Source organism: Triturus cristatus, chromosome 4_1 (assembly GCF_964204655.1).
Source record: "Triturus cristatus chromosome 4_1, aTriCri1.1, whole genome shotgun sequence".
Taxonomy (NCBI): Eukaryota; Metazoa; Chordata; class Amphibia; order Caudata; family Salamandridae; genus Triturus; species Triturus cristatus.
Window position 1 is genome coordinate 107,764,625 of NC_140585.1, and position 14,772 is coordinate 107,779,396.

The 14,772-nt window shown below is 44.7% G+C and overlaps 33 non-coding genes across 33 annotated transcripts; 5 read left to right on the forward strand and 28 right to left on the reverse strand.

The window, feature by feature from the left end:
• Window positions 1–141: 141 nt before the first annotated feature.
• Window positions 142–213, reverse strand: TRNAA-UGC (transfer RNA alanine (anticodon UGC)). The gene has a single exon. It is a non-coding gene; the product is annotated as a tRNA-Ala (tRNA).
• Window positions 214–642: 429 nt separating this feature from the next.
• On the reverse strand, window positions 643–714 carry TRNAA-CGC (transfer RNA alanine (anticodon CGC)). Its single transcript has one exon. It is a non-coding gene; the product is annotated as a tRNA-Ala (tRNA).
• Window positions 715–843: 129 nt separating this feature from the next.
• TRNAY-GUA (transfer RNA tyrosine (anticodon GUA)) lies at window positions 844–929 on the reverse strand. Its single transcript is given in 2 exon segments — window positions 844–879; window positions 893–929. It is a non-coding gene; the product is annotated as a tRNA-Tyr (tRNA).
• A 1,269-nt stretch (window positions 930–2,198) lies between these two features.
• TRNAA-CGC (transfer RNA alanine (anticodon CGC)) lies at window positions 2,199–2,270 on the reverse strand. The gene has a single exon. It is a non-coding gene; the product is annotated as a tRNA-Ala (tRNA).
• A 129-nt stretch (window positions 2,271–2,399) lies between these two features.
• On the reverse strand, window positions 2,400–2,485 carry TRNAY-GUA (transfer RNA tyrosine (anticodon GUA)). Its single transcript is given in 2 exon segments — window positions 2,400–2,435; window positions 2,449–2,485. It is a non-coding gene; the product is annotated as a tRNA-Tyr (tRNA).
• A 768-nt stretch (window positions 2,486–3,253) lies between these two features.
• Window positions 3,254–3,325, reverse strand: TRNAA-UGC (transfer RNA alanine (anticodon UGC)). Its single transcript has one exon. It is a non-coding gene; the product is annotated as a tRNA-Ala (tRNA).
• A 157-nt stretch (window positions 3,326–3,482) lies between these two features.
• On the forward strand, window positions 3,483–3,555 carry TRNAM-CAU (transfer RNA methionine (anticodon CAU)). The gene has a single exon. It is a non-coding gene; the product is annotated as a tRNA-Met (tRNA).
• Window positions 3,556–3,754: 199 nt separating this feature from the next.
• TRNAA-CGC (transfer RNA alanine (anticodon CGC)) lies at window positions 3,755–3,826 on the reverse strand. Its single transcript has one exon. It is a non-coding gene; the product is annotated as a tRNA-Ala (tRNA).
• A 129-nt stretch (window positions 3,827–3,955) lies between these two features.
• On the reverse strand, window positions 3,956–4,041 carry TRNAY-GUA (transfer RNA tyrosine (anticodon GUA)). The gene is given in 2 exon segments: window positions 3,956–3,991; window positions 4,005–4,041. It is a non-coding gene; the product is annotated as a tRNA-Tyr (tRNA).
• A 768-nt stretch (window positions 4,042–4,809) lies between these two features.
• TRNAA-UGC (transfer RNA alanine (anticodon UGC)) lies at window positions 4,810–4,881 on the reverse strand. The gene has a single exon. It is a non-coding gene; the product is annotated as a tRNA-Ala (tRNA).
• A 157-nt stretch (window positions 4,882–5,038) lies between these two features.
• On the forward strand, window positions 5,039–5,111 carry TRNAM-CAU (transfer RNA methionine (anticodon CAU)). The gene has a single exon. It is a non-coding gene; the product is annotated as a tRNA-Met (tRNA).
• A 199-nt stretch (window positions 5,112–5,310) lies between these two features.
• TRNAA-CGC (transfer RNA alanine (anticodon CGC)) lies at window positions 5,311–5,382 on the reverse strand. The gene has a single exon. It is a non-coding gene; the product is annotated as a tRNA-Ala (tRNA).
• Window positions 5,383–5,511: 129 nt separating this feature from the next.
• On the reverse strand, window positions 5,512–5,597 carry TRNAY-GUA (transfer RNA tyrosine (anticodon GUA)). Its single transcript is given in 2 exon segments — window positions 5,512–5,547; window positions 5,561–5,597. It is a non-coding gene; the product is annotated as a tRNA-Tyr (tRNA).
• A 768-nt stretch (window positions 5,598–6,365) lies between these two features.
• On the reverse strand, window positions 6,366–6,437 carry TRNAA-UGC (transfer RNA alanine (anticodon UGC)). Its single transcript has one exon. It is a non-coding gene; the product is annotated as a tRNA-Ala (tRNA).
• Window positions 6,438–6,866: 429 nt separating this feature from the next.
• On the reverse strand, window positions 6,867–6,938 carry TRNAA-CGC (transfer RNA alanine (anticodon CGC)). Its single transcript has one exon. It is a non-coding gene; the product is annotated as a tRNA-Ala (tRNA).
• Window positions 6,939–7,067: 129 nt separating this feature from the next.
• Window positions 7,068–7,153, reverse strand: TRNAY-GUA (transfer RNA tyrosine (anticodon GUA)). Its single transcript is given in 2 exon segments — window positions 7,068–7,103; window positions 7,117–7,153. It is a non-coding gene; the product is annotated as a tRNA-Tyr (tRNA).
• A 768-nt stretch (window positions 7,154–7,921) lies between these two features.
• TRNAA-UGC (transfer RNA alanine (anticodon UGC)) lies at window positions 7,922–7,993 on the reverse strand. Its single transcript has one exon. It is a non-coding gene; the product is annotated as a tRNA-Ala (tRNA).
• A 157-nt stretch (window positions 7,994–8,150) lies between these two features.
• Window positions 8,151–8,223, forward strand: TRNAM-CAU (transfer RNA methionine (anticodon CAU)). The gene has a single exon. It is a non-coding gene; the product is annotated as a tRNA-Met (tRNA).
• Window positions 8,224–8,422: 199 nt separating this feature from the next.
• TRNAA-CGC (transfer RNA alanine (anticodon CGC)) lies at window positions 8,423–8,494 on the reverse strand. The gene has a single exon. It is a non-coding gene; the product is annotated as a tRNA-Ala (tRNA).
• Window positions 8,495–8,623: 129 nt separating this feature from the next.
• TRNAY-GUA (transfer RNA tyrosine (anticodon GUA)) lies at window positions 8,624–8,709 on the reverse strand. Its single transcript is given in 2 exon segments — window positions 8,624–8,659; window positions 8,673–8,709. It is a non-coding gene; the product is annotated as a tRNA-Tyr (tRNA).
• Window positions 8,710–9,477: 768 nt separating this feature from the next.
• TRNAA-UGC (transfer RNA alanine (anticodon UGC)) lies at window positions 9,478–9,549 on the reverse strand. Its single transcript has one exon. It is a non-coding gene; the product is annotated as a tRNA-Ala (tRNA).
• Window positions 9,550–9,978: 429 nt separating this feature from the next.
• Window positions 9,979–10,050, reverse strand: TRNAA-CGC (transfer RNA alanine (anticodon CGC)). Its single transcript has one exon. It is a non-coding gene; the product is annotated as a tRNA-Ala (tRNA).
• A 129-nt stretch (window positions 10,051–10,179) lies between these two features.
• On the reverse strand, window positions 10,180–10,265 carry TRNAY-GUA (transfer RNA tyrosine (anticodon GUA)). Its single transcript is given in 2 exon segments — window positions 10,180–10,215; window positions 10,229–10,265. It is a non-coding gene; the product is annotated as a tRNA-Tyr (tRNA).
• A 768-nt stretch (window positions 10,266–11,033) lies between these two features.
• On the reverse strand, window positions 11,034–11,105 carry TRNAA-UGC (transfer RNA alanine (anticodon UGC)). Its single transcript has one exon. It is a non-coding gene; the product is annotated as a tRNA-Ala (tRNA).
• A 157-nt stretch (window positions 11,106–11,262) lies between these two features.
• Window positions 11,263–11,335, forward strand: TRNAM-CAU (transfer RNA methionine (anticodon CAU)). Its single transcript has one exon. It is a non-coding gene; the product is annotated as a tRNA-Met (tRNA).
• A 199-nt stretch (window positions 11,336–11,534) lies between these two features.
• Window positions 11,535–11,606, reverse strand: TRNAA-CGC (transfer RNA alanine (anticodon CGC)). Its single transcript has one exon. It is a non-coding gene; the product is annotated as a tRNA-Ala (tRNA).
• Window positions 11,607–11,735: 129 nt separating this feature from the next.
• On the reverse strand, window positions 11,736–11,821 carry TRNAY-GUA (transfer RNA tyrosine (anticodon GUA)). The gene is given in 2 exon segments: window positions 11,736–11,771; window positions 11,785–11,821. It is a non-coding gene; the product is annotated as a tRNA-Tyr (tRNA).
• Window positions 11,822–12,589: 768 nt separating this feature from the next.
• Window positions 12,590–12,661, reverse strand: TRNAA-UGC (transfer RNA alanine (anticodon UGC)). The gene has a single exon. It is a non-coding gene; the product is annotated as a tRNA-Ala (tRNA).
• A 429-nt stretch (window positions 12,662–13,090) lies between these two features.
• TRNAA-CGC (transfer RNA alanine (anticodon CGC)) lies at window positions 13,091–13,162 on the reverse strand. The gene has a single exon. It is a non-coding gene; the product is annotated as a tRNA-Ala (tRNA).
• Window positions 13,163–13,291: 129 nt separating this feature from the next.
• Window positions 13,292–13,377, reverse strand: TRNAY-GUA (transfer RNA tyrosine (anticodon GUA)). Its single transcript is given in 2 exon segments — window positions 13,292–13,327; window positions 13,341–13,377. It is a non-coding gene; the product is annotated as a tRNA-Tyr (tRNA).
• Window positions 13,378–14,145: 768 nt separating this feature from the next.
• Window positions 14,146–14,217, reverse strand: TRNAA-UGC (transfer RNA alanine (anticodon UGC)). Its single transcript has one exon. It is a non-coding gene; the product is annotated as a tRNA-Ala (tRNA).
• Window positions 14,218–14,374: 157 nt separating this feature from the next.
• On the forward strand, window positions 14,375–14,447 carry TRNAM-CAU (transfer RNA methionine (anticodon CAU)). The gene has a single exon. It is a non-coding gene; the product is annotated as a tRNA-Met (tRNA).
• A 199-nt stretch (window positions 14,448–14,646) lies between these two features.
• TRNAA-CGC (transfer RNA alanine (anticodon CGC)) lies at window positions 14,647–14,718 on the reverse strand. The gene has a single exon. It is a non-coding gene; the product is annotated as a tRNA-Ala (tRNA).
• Window positions 14,719–14,772: the final 54 nt, after the last annotated feature.

Here is a 14,772-nt window from a genome sequence, read left to right on the forward strand (position 1 = left end):
CCCCATTTCATGGGATTTTTCAAGGCAAACGTCTGACAGATTAAGCGGGGTCCTCATCCCGGTTGGAGGACATATCTCTTCCTTCATCATGATGCCAGCCTAGCTTTCGGCCCAAAATCCAAGGTAAGCATGGCAAAAGTCTGGAGATGCCGGGGATTGAACCCGGGGCCTCATACATGCAAAGCATGCGCTCTACCACTGAGCTACATCCCCACTTCTGCAAGGTTTGACTGTATGATTGGAAACCCTGCATTGAACCGACGGCCACATCACCCCATTCGACTCTGCAGTATACAATGTCAGTCAGGAAAATCCTTCAGCCTTGTACCTGGATGATCTTCATGGTCTTATGTACAGATGCCTATATACAGTCTTCTTAGCGCAGTAGGCAGCGCGTCAGTCTCATAATCTGAAGGTCCTGAGTTCGATCCTCAGAGAGGGCATTTATTTCCTTCTTTTGGAATGCAAAATTCTCCGATTTTCTTGAAATGCGCAAACTATGCCTAGTTCAAAGATTTTTCCAAAGCAAATGTCTGACTATTTAAGTGGGGCTCTCACCCCAACTGCATGACAAACTTCTTCTTTCTGCATGATGGCAGGCTAGCCTTCTGGAAAAAAGCCAAGATAAGGAACAGAGGCTCCTGGAGATGCCGGGGATTGAACCCGGGACCTCATACATGCGAAGCATGCGCTCTACCACTGAGCTACATCCCCACTTTTGCCCTCGAGCTGTTTGATGGATGCAAGGAATCCCTGAAACCCAGGGACTGCAAAGTCTCGATCATAATCAATGGAAGGTATTGTTTGAATAAAAGTGAAATATATGGAAATTGAAGCAAAAAATCCTTCGAGCCGGATTTGAACCAGCGACCTAAGGATGTCTGACTTTATGCTACAGTCCTCCGCTCTACCAACTGAGCTATCGAAGGAGTGGCTGAAGTATCTTTCAGCGCTGTAATTATCTCTCGCTCAAGAAAGGTTGTGGGGGTGGGGATCAGGAGCAGATCGATGAAAATCATGAACATTACCTGCAGCTCCCTCTCAAAGTCACCAGTTCTTAGAGCACACTGTAAGGTACGTCTTATCACCCCAAAGGAGGATTTCAGACCAAAGTTCATGTTCTGTCTTGGCTTGGGGATAAGCAGGGGTGCTCCAAATTTCAATTTTACAGAAAGGAAAGGAACTTTGATACAAAGACCTTGGGCAGCATTGGTGGCAAATGGATGGCTGCGCGGAACCATGAAAGAAATGACAGAAAGTTATGGGAGTCATTACTACGCACCCAGCATCAAGAACGTGCATTTTGGATGCATTTTCAAAAGGAAAGAGAACGGAAAAATCTGTAGATTGAAGGTGATTGAGATAAACAAAATATTCCGTTTTTCTAAAAGCTACTGTAAAGAGTCTCTGGTTTAGAAGAAGAACCCTTACCAATGATCAAGAGAGATGCGACAGATTTCTATCATCAAAGCATTATGGTTGTCAAGATGAATCATCACTTTGATGTCTTCAACAAGTAGGATTCTTTTGATCTATAATCATCAAAAATGAGATAGCCCCATTTCATGGGATTTTTCAAGGCAAACGTCTGACAGATTAAGCGGGGTCCTCATCCCGGTTGGAGGACATATCTCTTCCTTCATCATGATGCCAGCCTAGCTTTCGGCCCAAAATCCAAGGTAAGCATGGCAAAAGTCTGGAGATGCCGGGGATGGAACCCGGGGCCTCATACATGCAAAGCATGCGCTCTACCACTGAGCTACATCCCCACTTCTGCAAGGTTTGACTGTATGATTGGAAACCCTGCATTGAACCGACGGCCACATCACCCCATTCGACTCTGCAGTATACAATGTCAGTCAGGAAAATCCTTCAGCCTTGTACCTGGATGATCTTCATGGTCTTATGTACAGATGCCTATATACAGTCTTCTTAGCGCAGTAGGCAGCGCGTCAGTCTCATAATCTGAAGGTCCTGAGTTCGATCCTCAGAGAGGGCATTTATTTCCTTCTTTTGGAATGCAAAATTCTCCGATTTTCTTGAAATGCGCAAACTATGCCTAGTTCAAAGATTTTTCCAAAGCAAATGTCTGACTATTTAAGTGGGGCTCTCACCCCAACTGCATGACAAACTTCTTCTTTCTGCATGATGGCAGGCTAGCCTTCTGGAAAAAAGCCAAGATAAGGAACAGAGGCTCCTGGAGATGCCGGGGATTGAACCCGGGACCTCATACATGCGAAGCATGCGCTCTACCACTGAGCTACATCCCCACTTTTGCCCTCGAGCTGTTTGATGGATGCAAGGAATCCCTGAAACCCAGGGACTGCAAAGTCTCGATCATAATCAATGGAAGGTATTGTTTGAATAAAAGTGAAATATATGGAAATCGAAGCAAAAAATCCTTCGAGCCGGATTTGAACCAGCGACCTAAGGATGTCTGACTTTATGCTACAGTCCTCCGCTCTACCAACTGAGCTATCGAAGGAGTGGCTGAAGTATCTTTCAGCGCTGTAATTATCTCTCGCTCAAGAAAGGTTGTGGGGGTGGGGATCAGGAGCAGATCGATGAAAATCATGAACATTACCTGCAGCTCCCTCTCAAAGTCACCAGTTCTTAGAGCACACTGTAAGGTACGTCTTATCACCCCAAAGGAGGATTTCAGACCAAAGTTCATGTTCTGTCTTGGCTTGGGGATAAGCAGGGGTGCTCCAAATTTCAATTTTACAGAAAGGAAAGGAACTTTGATACAAAGACCTTGGGCAGCATTGGTGGCAAATGGATGGCTGCGCGGAACCATGAAAGAAATGACAGAAAGTTATGGGAGTCATTACTACGCACCCAGCATCAAGAACGTGCATTTTGGATGCATTTTCAAAAGGAAAGAGAACGGAAAAATCTGTAGATTGAAGGTGATTGAGATAAACAAAATATTCCGTTTTTCTAAAAGCTACTGTAAAGAGTCTCTGGTTTAGAAGAAGAACCCTTACCAATGATCAAGAGAGATGCGACAGATTTCTATCATCAAAGCATTATGGTTGTCAAGATGAATCATCACTTTGATGTCTTCAACAAGTAGGATTCTTTTGATCTATAATCATCAAAAATGAGATAGCCCCATTTCATGGGATTTTTCAAGGCAAACGTCTGACAGATTAAGCGGGGTCCTCATCCCGGTTGGAGGACATATCTCTTCCTTCATCATGATGCCAGCCTAGCTTTCGGCCCAAAATCCAAGGTAAGCATGGCAAAAGTCTGGAGATGCCGGGGATTGAACCCGGGGCCTCATACATGCAAAGCATGCGCTCTACCACTGAGCTACATCCCCACTTCTGCAAGGTTTGACTGTATGATTGGAAACCCTGCATTGAACCGACGGCCACATCACCCCATTCGACTCTGCTGTATACAATGTCAGTCAGGAAAATCCTTCAGCCTTGTACCTGGATGATCTTCATGGTCTTATGTACAGATGCCTATATACAGCCTTCTTAGCGCAGTAGGCAGCGCGTCAGTCTCATAATCTGAAGGTCCTGAGTTCGATCCTCAGAGAGGGCATTTATTTCCTTCTTTTGGAATGCAAAATTCTCCGATTTTCTTGAAATGCGCAAACTATGCCTAGTTCAAAGATTTTTCCAAAGCAAATGTCTGACTATTTAAGTGGGGCTCTCACCCCAACTGCATGACAAACTTCTTCTTTCTGCATGATGGCAGGCTAGCCTTCTGGAAAAAAGCCAAGATAAGGAACAGAGGCTCCTGGAGATGCCGGGGATTGAACCCGGGACCTCATACATGCGAAGCATGCGCTCTACCACTGAGCTACATCCCCACTTTTGCACTCGAGCTGTTTGATGGATGCAAGGAATCCCTGAAACCCAGGGACTGCAAAGTCTCGATCATAATCAATGGAAGGTATTGTTTGAATAAAAGTGAAATATATGGAAATCGAAGCACAAAATCCTTCGAGCCGGATTTGAACCAGCGACCTAAGGATGTCTGACTTTATGCTACAGTCCTCCGCTCTACCAACTGAGCTATCGAAGGAGTGGCTGAAGTATCTTTCAGCGCTGTAATTATCTCTCGCTCAAGAAAGGTTGTGGGGGTGGGGATCAGGAGCAGATCGATGAAAATCATGAACATTACCTGCAGCTCCCTCTCAAAGTCACCAGTTCTTAGAGCACACTGTAAGGTACGTCTTATCACCCCAAAGGAGGATTTCAGACCAAAGTTCATGTTCTGTCTTGGCTTGGGGATAAGCAGGGGTGCTCCAAATTTCAATTTTACAGAAAGGAAAGGAACTTTGATACAAAGACCTTGGGCAGCATTGGTGGCAAATGGATGGCTGCGCGGAACCATGAAAGAAATGACAGAAAGTTATGGGAGTCATTACTACGCACCCAGCATCAAGAACGTGCATTTTGGATGCATTTTCAAAAGGAAAGAGAACGGAAAAATCTGTAGATTGAAGGTGATTGAGATAAACAAAATATTCCGTTTTTCTAAAAGCTACTGTAAAGAGTCTCTGGTTTAGAAGAAGAACCCTTACCAATGATCAAGAGAGATGCGACAGATTTCTATCATCAAAGCATTATGGTTGTCAAGATGAATCATCACTTTGATGTCTTCAACAAGTAGGATTCTTTTGATCTATAATCATCAAAAATGAGATAGCCCCATTTCATGGGATTTTTCAAGGCAAACGTCTGACAGATTAAGCGGGGTCCTCATCCCGGTTGGAGGACATATCTCTTCCTTCATCATGATGCCAGCCTAGCTTTCGGCCCAAAATCCAAGGTAAACATGGCAAAAGTCTGGAGATGCCGGGGATTGAACCCGGGGCCTCATACATGCAAAGCATGCGCTCTACCACTGAGCTACATCCCCACTTCTGCAAGGTTTGACTGTATGATTGGAAACCCTGCATTGAACCGACGGCCACATCACCCCATTCGACTCTGCTGTATACAATGTCAGTCAGGAAAATCCTTCAGCCTTGTACCTGGATGATCTTCATGGTCTTATGTACAGATGCCTATATACAGCCTTCTTAGCGCAGTAGGCAGCGCGTCAGTCTCATAATCTGAAGGTCCTGAGTTCGATCCTCAGAGAGGGCATTTATTTCCTTCTTTTGGAATGCAAAATTCTCCGATTTTCTTGAAATGCGCAAACTATGCCTAGTTCAAAGATTTTTCCAAAGCAAATGTCTGACTATTTAAGTGGGGCTCTCACCCCAACTGCATGACAAACTTCTTCTTTCTGCATGATGGCAGGCTAGCCTTCTGGAAAAAAGCCAAGATAAGGAACAGAGGCTCCTGGAGATGCCGGGGATTGAACCCGGGACCTCATACATGCGAAGCATGCGCTCTACCACTGAGCTACATCCCCACTTTTGCACTCGAGCTGTTTGATGGATGCAAGGAATCCCTGAAACCCAGGGACTGCAAAGTCTCGATCATAATCAATGGAAGGTATTGTTTGAATAAAAGTGAAATATATGGAAATCGAAGCACAAAATCCTTCGAGCCGGATTTGAACCAGCGACCTAAGGATGTCTGACTTTATGCTACAGTCCTCCGCTCTACCAACTGAGCTATCGAAGGAGTGGCTGAAGTATCTTTCAGCGCTGTAATTATCTCTCGCTCAAGAAAGGTTGTGGGGGTGGGGATCAGGAGCAGATCGATGAAAATCATGAACATTACCTGCAGCTCCCTCTCAAAGTCACCAGTTCTTAGAGCACACTGTAAGGTACGTCTTATCACCCCAAAGGAGGATTTCAGACCAAAGTTCATGTTCTGTCTTGGCTTGGGGATAAGCAGGGGTGCTCCAAATTTCAATTTTACAGAAAGGAAAGGAACTTTGATACAAAGACCTTGGGCAGCATTGGTGGCAAATGGATGGCTGCGCGGAACCATGAAAGAAATGACAGAAAGTTATGGGAGTCATTACTACGCACCCAGCATCAAGAACGTGCATTTTGGATGCATTTTCAAAAGGAAAGAGAACGGAAAAATCTGTAGATTGAAGGTGATTGAGATAAACAAAATATTCCGTTTTTCTAAAAGCTACTGTAAAGAGTCTCTGGTTTAGAAGAAGAACCCTTACCAATGATCAAGAGAGATGCGACAGATTTCTATCATCAAAGCATTATGGTTGTCAAGATGAATCATCACTTTGATGTCTTCAACAAGTAGGATTCTTTTGATCTATAATCATCAAAAATGAGATAGCCCCATTTCATGGGATTTTTCAAGGCAAACGTCTGACAGATTAAGCGGGGTCCTCATCCCGGTTGGAGGACATATCTCTTCCTTCATCATGATGCCAGCCTAGCTTTCGGCCCAAAATCCAAGGTAAGCATGGCAAAAGTCTGGAGATGCCGGGGATTGAACCCGGGGCCTCATACATGCAAAGCATGCGCTCTACCACTGAGCTACATCCCCACTTCTGCAAGGTTTGACTGTATGATTGGAAACCCTGCATTGAACCGACGGCCACATCACCCCATTCGACTCTGCAGTATACAATGTCAGTCAGGAAAATCCTTCAGCCTTGTACCTGGATGATCTTCATGGTCTTATGTACAGATGCCTATATACAGTCTTCTTAGCGCAGTAGGCAGCGCGTCAGTCTCATAATCTGAAGGTCCTGAGTTCGATCCTCAGAGAGGGCATTTATTTCCTTCTTTTGGAATGCAAAATTCTCCGATTTTCTTGAAATGCGCAAACTATGCCTAGTTCAAAGATTTTTCCAAAGCAAATGTCTGACTATTTAAGTGGGGCTCTCACCCCAACTGCATGACAAACTTCTTCTTTCTGCATGATGGCAGGCTAGCCTTCTGGAAAAAAGCCAAGATAAGGAACAGAGGCTCCTGGAGATGCCGGGGATTGAACCCGGGACCTCATACATGCGAAGCATGCGCTCTACCACTGAGCTACATCCCCACTTTTGCCCTCGAGCTGTTTGATGGATGCAAGGAATCCCTGAAACCCAGGGACTGCAAAGTCTCGATCATAATCAATGGAAGGTATTGTTTGAATAAAAGTGAAATATATGGAAATTGAAGCAAAAAATCCTTCGAGCCGGATTTGAACCAGCGACCTAAGGATGTCTGACTTTATGCTACAGTCCTCCGCTCTACCAACTGAGCTATCGAAGGAGTGGCTGAAGTATCTTTCAGCGCTGTAATTATCTCTCGCTCAAGAAAGGTTGTGGGGGTGGGGATCAGGAGCAGATCGATGAAAATCATGAACATTACCTGCAGCTCCCTCTCAAAGTCACCAGTTCTTAGAGCACACTGTAAGGTACGTCTTATCACCCCAAAGGAGGATTTCAGACCAAAGTTCATGTTCTGTCTTGGCTTGGGGATAAGCAGGGGTGCTCCAAATTTCAATTTTACAGAAAGGAAAGGAACTTTGATACAAAGACCTTGGGCAGCATTGGTGGCAAATGGATGGCTGCGCGGAACCATGAAAGAAATGACAGAAAGTTATGGGAGTCATTACTACGCACCCAGCATCAAGAACGTGCATTTTGGATGCATTTTCAAAAGGAAAGAGAACGGAAAAATCTGTAGATTGAAGGTGATTGAGATAAACAAAATATTCCGTTTTTCTAAAAGCTACTGTAAAGAGTCTCTGGTTTAGAAGAAGAACCCTTACCAATGATCAAGAGAGATGCGACAGATTTCTATCATCAAAGCATTATGGTTGTCAAGATGAATCATCACTTTGATGTCTTCAACAAGTAGGATTCTTTTGATCTATAATCATCAAAAATGAGATAGCCCCATTTCATGGGATTTTTCAAGGCAAACGTCTGACAGATTAAGCGGGGTCCTCATCCCGGTTGGAGGACATATCTCTTCCTTCATCATGATGCCAGCCTAGCTTTCGGCCCAAAATCCAAGGTAAGCATGGCAAAAGTCTGGAGATGCCGGGGATTGAACCCGGGGCCTCATACATGCAAAGCATGCGCTCTACCACTGAGCTACATCCCCACTTCTGCAAGGTTTGACTGTATGATTGGAAACCCTGCATTGAACCGACGGCCACATCACCCCATTCGACTCTGCAGTATACAATGTCAGTCAGGAAAATCCTTCAGCCTTGTACCTGGATGATCTTCATGGTCTTATGTACAGATGCCTATATACAGCCTTCTTAGCGCAGTAGGCAGCGCGTCAGTCTCATAATCTGAAGGTCCTGAGTTCGATCCTCAGAGAGGGCATTTATTTCCTTCTTTTGGAATGCAAAATTCTCCGATTTTCTTGAAATGCGCAAACTATGCCTAGTTCAAAGATTTTTCCAAAGCAAATGTCTGACTATTTAAGTGGGGCTCTCACCCCAACTGCATGACAAACTTCTTCTTTCTGCATGATGGCAGGCTAGCCTTCTGGAAAAAAGCCAAGATAAGGAACAGAGGCTCCTGGAGATGCCGGGGATTGAACCCGGGACCTCATACATGCGAAGCATGCGCTCTACCACTGAGCTACATCCCCACTTTTGCACTCGAGCTGTTTGATGGATGCAAGGAATCCCTGAAACCCAGGGACTGCAAAGTCTCGATCATAATCAATGGAAGGTATTGTTTGAATAAAAGTGAAATATATGGAAATCGAAGCACAAAATCCTTCGAGCCGGATTTGAACCAGCGACCTAAGGATGTCTGACTTTATGCTACAGTCCTCCGCTCTACCAACTGAGCTATCGAAGGAGTGGCTGAAGTATCTTTCAGCGCTGTAATTATCTCTCGCTCAAGAAAGGTTGTGGGGGTGGGGATCAGGAGCAGATCGATGAAAATCATGAACATTACCTGCAGCTCCCTCTCAAAGTCACCAGTTCTTAGAGCACACTGTAAGGTACGTCTTATCACCCCAAAGGAGGATTTCAGACCAAAGTTCATGTTCTGTCTTGGCTTGGGGATAAGCAGGGGTGCTCCAAATTTCAATTTTACAGAAAGGAAAGGAACTTTGATACAAAGACCTTGGGCAGCATTGGTGGCAAATGGATGGCTGCGCGGAACCATGAAAGAAATGACAGAAAGTTATGGGAGTCATTACTACGCACCCAGCATCAAGAACGTGCATTTTGGATGCATTTTCAAAAGGAAAGAGAACGGAAAAATCTGTAGATTGAAGGTGATTGAGATAAACAAAATATTCCGTTTTTCTAAAAGCTACTGTAAAGAGTCTCTGGTTTAGAAGAAGAACCCTTACCAATGATCAAGAGAGATGCGACAGATTTCTATCATCAAAGCATTATGGTTGTCAAGATGAATCATCACTTTGATGTCTTCAACAAGTAGGATTCTTTTGATCTATAATCATCAAAAATGAGATAGCCCCATTTCATGGGATTTTTCAAGGCAAACGTCTGACAGATTAAGCGGGGTCCTCATCCCGGTTGGAGGACATATCTCTTCCTTCATCATGATGCCAGCCTAGCTTTCGGCCCAAAATCCAAGGTAAGCATGGCAAAAGTCTGGAGATGCCGGGGATTGAACCCGGGGCCTCATACATGCAAAGCATGCGCTCTACCACTGAGCTACATCCCCACTTCTGCAAGGTTTGACTGTATGATTGGAAACCCTGCATTGAACCGACGGCCACATCACCCCATTCGACTCTGCAGTATACAATGTCAGTCAGGAAAATCCTTCAGCCTTGTACCTGGATGATCTTCATGGTCTTATGTACAGATGCCTATATACAGTCTTCTTAGCGCAGTAGGCAGCGCGTCAGTCTCATAATCTGAAGGTCCTGAGTTCGATCCTCAGAGAGGGCATTTATTTCCTTCTTTTGGAATGCAAAATTCTCCGATTTTCTTGAAATGCGCAAACTATGCCTAGTTCAAAGATTTTTCCAAAGCAAATGTCTGACTATTTAAGTGGGGCTCTCACCCCAACTGCATGACAAACTTCTTCTTTCTGCATGATGGCAGGCTAGCCTTCTGGAAAAAAGCCAAGATAAGGAACAGAGGCTCCTGGAGATGCCGGGGATTGAACCCGGGACCTCATACATGCGAAGCATGCGCTCTACCACTGAGCTACATCCCCACTTTTGCCCTCGAGCTGTTTGATGGATGCAAGGAATCCCTGAAACCCAGGGACTGCAAAGTCTCGATCATAATCAATGGAAGGTATTGTTTGAATAAAAGTGAAATATATGGAAATTGAAGCAAAAAATCCTTCGAGCCGGATTTGAACCAGCGACCTAAGGATGTCTGACTTTATGCTACAGTCCTCCGCTCTACCAACTGAGCTATCGAAGGAGTGGCTGAAGTATCTTTCAGCGCTGTAATTATCTCTCGCTCAAGAAAGGTTGTGGGGGTGGGGATCAGGAGCAGATCGATGAAAATCATGAACATTACCTGCAGCTCCCTCTCAAAGTCACCAGTTCTTAGAGCACACTGTAAGGTACGTCTTATCACCCCAAAGGAGGATTTCAGACCAAAGTTCATGTTCTGTCTTGGCTTGGGGATAAGCAGGGGTGCTCCAAATTTCAATTTTACAGAAAGGAAAGGAACTTTGATACAAAGACCTTGGGCAGCATTGGTGGCAAATGGATGGCTGCGCGGAACCATGAAAGAAATGACAGAAAGTTATGGGAGTCATTACTACGCACCCAGCATCAAGAACGTGCATTTTGGATGCATTTTCAAAAGGAAAGAGAACGGAAAAATCTGTAGATTGAAGGTGATTGAGATAAACAAAATATTCCGTTTTTCTAAAAGCTACTGTAAAGAGTCTCTGGTTTAGAAGAAGAACCCTTACCAATGATCAAGAGAGATGCGACAGATTTCTATCATCAAAGCATTATGGTTGTCAAGATGAATCATCACTTTGATGTCTTCAACAAGTAGGATTCTTTTGATCTATAATCATCAAAAATGAGATAGCCCCATTTCATGGGATTTTTCAAGGCAAACGTCTGACAGATTAAGCGGGGTCCTCATCCCGGTTGGAGGACATATCTCTTCCTTCATCATGATGCCAGCCTAGCTTTCGGCCCAAAATCCAAGGTAAGCATGGCAAAAGTCTGGAGATGCCGGGGATTGAACCCGGGGCCTCATACATGCAAAGCATGCGCTCTACCACTGAGCTACATCCCCACTTCTGCAAGGTTTGACTGTATGATTGGAAACCCTGCATTGAACCGACGGCCACATCACCCCATTCGACTCTGCAGTATACAATGTCAGTCAGGAAAATCCTTCAGCCTTGTACCTGGATGATCTTCATGGTCTTATGTACAGATGCCTATATACAGCCTTCTTAGCGCAGTAGGCAGCGCGTCAGTCTCATAATCTGAAGGTCCTGAGTTCGATCCTCAGAGAGGGCATTTATTTCCTTCTTTTGGAATGCAAAATTCTCCGATTTTCTTGAAATGCGCAAACTATGCCTAGTTCAAAGATTTTTCCAAAGCAAATGTCTGACTATTTAAGTGGGGCTCTCACCCCAACTGCATGACAAACTTCTTCTTTCTGCATGATGGCAGGCTAGCCTTCTGGAAAAAAGCCAAGATAAGGAACAGAGGCTCCTGGAGATGCCGGGGATTGAACCCGGGACCTCATACATGCGAAGCATGCGCTCTACCACTGAGCTACATCCCCACTTTTGCACTCGAGCTGTTTGATGGATGCAAGGAATCCCTGAAACCCAGGGACTGCAAAGTCTCGATCATAATCAATGGAAGGTATTGTTTGAATAAAAGTGAAATATATGGAAATCGAAGCACAAAATCCTTCGAGCCGGATTTGAACCAGCGACCTAAGGATGTCTGACTTTATGCTACAGTCCTCCGCTCTACCAACTGAGCTATCGAAGGAGTGGCTGAAGTATCTTTCAGCGCTGTAATTATCTCTCGCTCAAGAAAGGTTGTGGGGGTGGGGATCAGGAGCAGATCGATGAAAATCATGAACATTACCTGCAGCTCCCTCTCAAAGTCACCAGTTCTTAGAGCACACTGTAAGGTACGTCTTATCACCCCAAAGGAGGATTTCAGACCAAAGTTCATGTTCTGTCTTGGCTTGGGGATAAGCAGGGGTGCTCCAAATTTCAATTTTACAGAAAGGAAAGGAACTTTGATACAAAGACCTTGGGCAGCATTGGTGGCAAATGGATGGCTGCGCGGAACCATGAAAGAAATGACAGAAAGTTATGGGAGTCATTACTACGCACCCAGCATCAAGAACGTGCATTTTGGATGCATTTTCAAAAGGAAAGAGAACGGAAAAATCTGTAGATTGAAGGTGATTGAGATAAACAAAATATTCCGTTTTTCTAAAAGCTACTGTAAAGAGTCTCTGGTTTAGAAGAAGAACCCTTACCAATGATCAAGAGAGATGCGACAGATTTCTATCATCAAAGCATTATGGTTGTCAAGATGAATCATCACTTTGATGTCTTCAACAAGTAGGATTCTTTTGATCTATAATCATCAAAAATGAGATAGCCCCATTTCATGGGATTTTTCAAGGCAAACGTCTGACAGATTAAGCGGGGTCCTCATCCCGGTTGGAGGACATATCTCTTCCTTCATCATGATGCCAGCCTAGCTTTCGGCCCAAAATCCAAGGTAAGCATGGCAAAAGTCTGGAGATGCCGGGGATTGAACCCGGGGCCTCATACATGCAAAGCATGCGCTCTACCACTGAGCTACATCCCCACTTCTGCAAGGTTTGACTGTATGATTGGAAACCCTGCATTGAACCGACGGCCACATCACCCCATTCGACTCTGCAGTATACAATGTCAGTCAGGAAAATCCTTCAGCCTTGTACCTGGATGATCTTCATGGTCTTATGTACAGATGCCTATATACAGTCTTCTTAGCGCAGTAGGCAGCGCGTCAGTCTCATAATCTGAAGGTCCTGAGTTCGATCCTCAGAGAGGGCATTTATTTCCTTCTTTTGGAATGCAAAATTCTCCGATTTTCTTGAAATGCGCAAACTATGCCTAGTTCAAAGATTTTTCCAAAGCAAATGTCTGACTATTTAAGTGGGGCTCTCACCCCAACTGCATGACAAACTTCTTCTTTCTGCATGATGGCAGGCTAGCCTTCTGGAAAAAAGCCAAGATAAGGAACAGAGGCTCCTGGAGATGCCGGGGATTGAACCCGGGACCTCATACATGCGAAGCATGCGCTCTACCACTGAGCTACATCCCCACTTTTGCCCTCGAGCTGTTTGATGGATGCAAGGAATCCCTGAAACCCAGGGACTGCAAAGTCTCGATCATAATCAATGGAAGGTATTGTTTGAATAAAAGTGAAATATATGGAAATCGAAGCAAAAAATCCTTCGAGCCGGATTTGAACCAGCGACCTAAGGATGTCTGACTTTATGCTACAGTCCTCCGCTCTACCAACTGAGCTATCGAAGGAGTGGCTGAAGTATCTTTCAGCGCTGTAATTATCTCTCGCTCAAGAAAGGTTGTGGGGGTGGGGATCAGGAGCAGATCGATGAAAATCATGAACATTACCTGCAGCTCCCTCTCAAAGTCACCAGTTCTTAGAGCACACTGTAAGGTACGTCTTATCACCCCAAAGGAGGATTTCAGACCAAAGTTCATGTTCTGTCTTGGCTTGGGGATAAGCAGGGGTGCTCCAAATTTCAATTTTACAGAAAGGAAAGGAACTTTGATACAAAGACCTTGGGCAGCATTGGTGGCAAATGGATGGCTGCGCGGAACCATGAAAGAAATGACAGAAAGTTATGGGAGTCATTACTACGCACCCAGCATCAAGAACGTGCATTTTGGATGCATTTTCAAAAGGAAAGAGAACGGAAAAATCTGTAGATTGAAGGTGATTGAGATAAACAAAATATTCCGTTTTTCTAAAAGCTACTGTAAAGAGTCTCTGGTTTAGAAGAAGAACCCTTACCAATGATCAAGAGAGATGCGACAGATTTCTATCATCAAAGCATTATGGTTGTCAAGATGAATCATCACTTTGATGTCTTCAACAAGTAGGATTCTTTTGATCTATAATCATCAAAAATGAGATAGCCCCATTTCATGGGATTTTTCAAGGCAAACGTCTGACAGATTAAGCGGGGTCCTCATCCCGGTTGGAGGACATATCTCTTCCTTCATCATGATGCCAGCCTAGCTTTCGGCCCAAAATCCAAGGTAAGCATGGCAAAAGTCTGGAGATGCCGGGGATTGAACCCGGGGCCTCATACATGCAAAGCATGCGCTCTACCACTGAGCTACATCCCCACTTCTGCAAGGTTTGACTGTATGATTGGAAACCCTGCATTGAACCGACGGCCACATCACCCCATTCGACTCTGCTGTATACAATGTCAGTCAGGAAAATCCTTCAGCCTTGTACCTGGATGATCTTCATGGTCTTATGTACAGATGCCTATATACAGCCTTCTTAGCGCAGTAGGCAGCGCGTCAGTCTCATAATCTGAAGGTCCTGAGTTCGATCCTCAGAGAGGGCATTTATTTCCTTCTTTTGGAATGCAAAATTCTCCGATTTTCTTGAAATGCGCAAACTATGCCTAGTTCAAAGATTTTTCCAAAGCAAATGTCTGACTATTTAAGTGGGGCTCTCACCCCAACTGCATGACAAACTTCTTCTTTCTGCATGATGGCAGGCTAGCCTTCTGGAAAAAAGCCAAGATAAGGAACAGAGGCTCCTGGAGATGCCGGGGATTGAACCCGGGACCTCATACATGCGAAGCATGCGCTCTACCACTGAGCTACATCCCCACTTTTGCACTCGAGCTGTTTGATGGATGCAAGGAATCCCTGAAACCCAGGGAC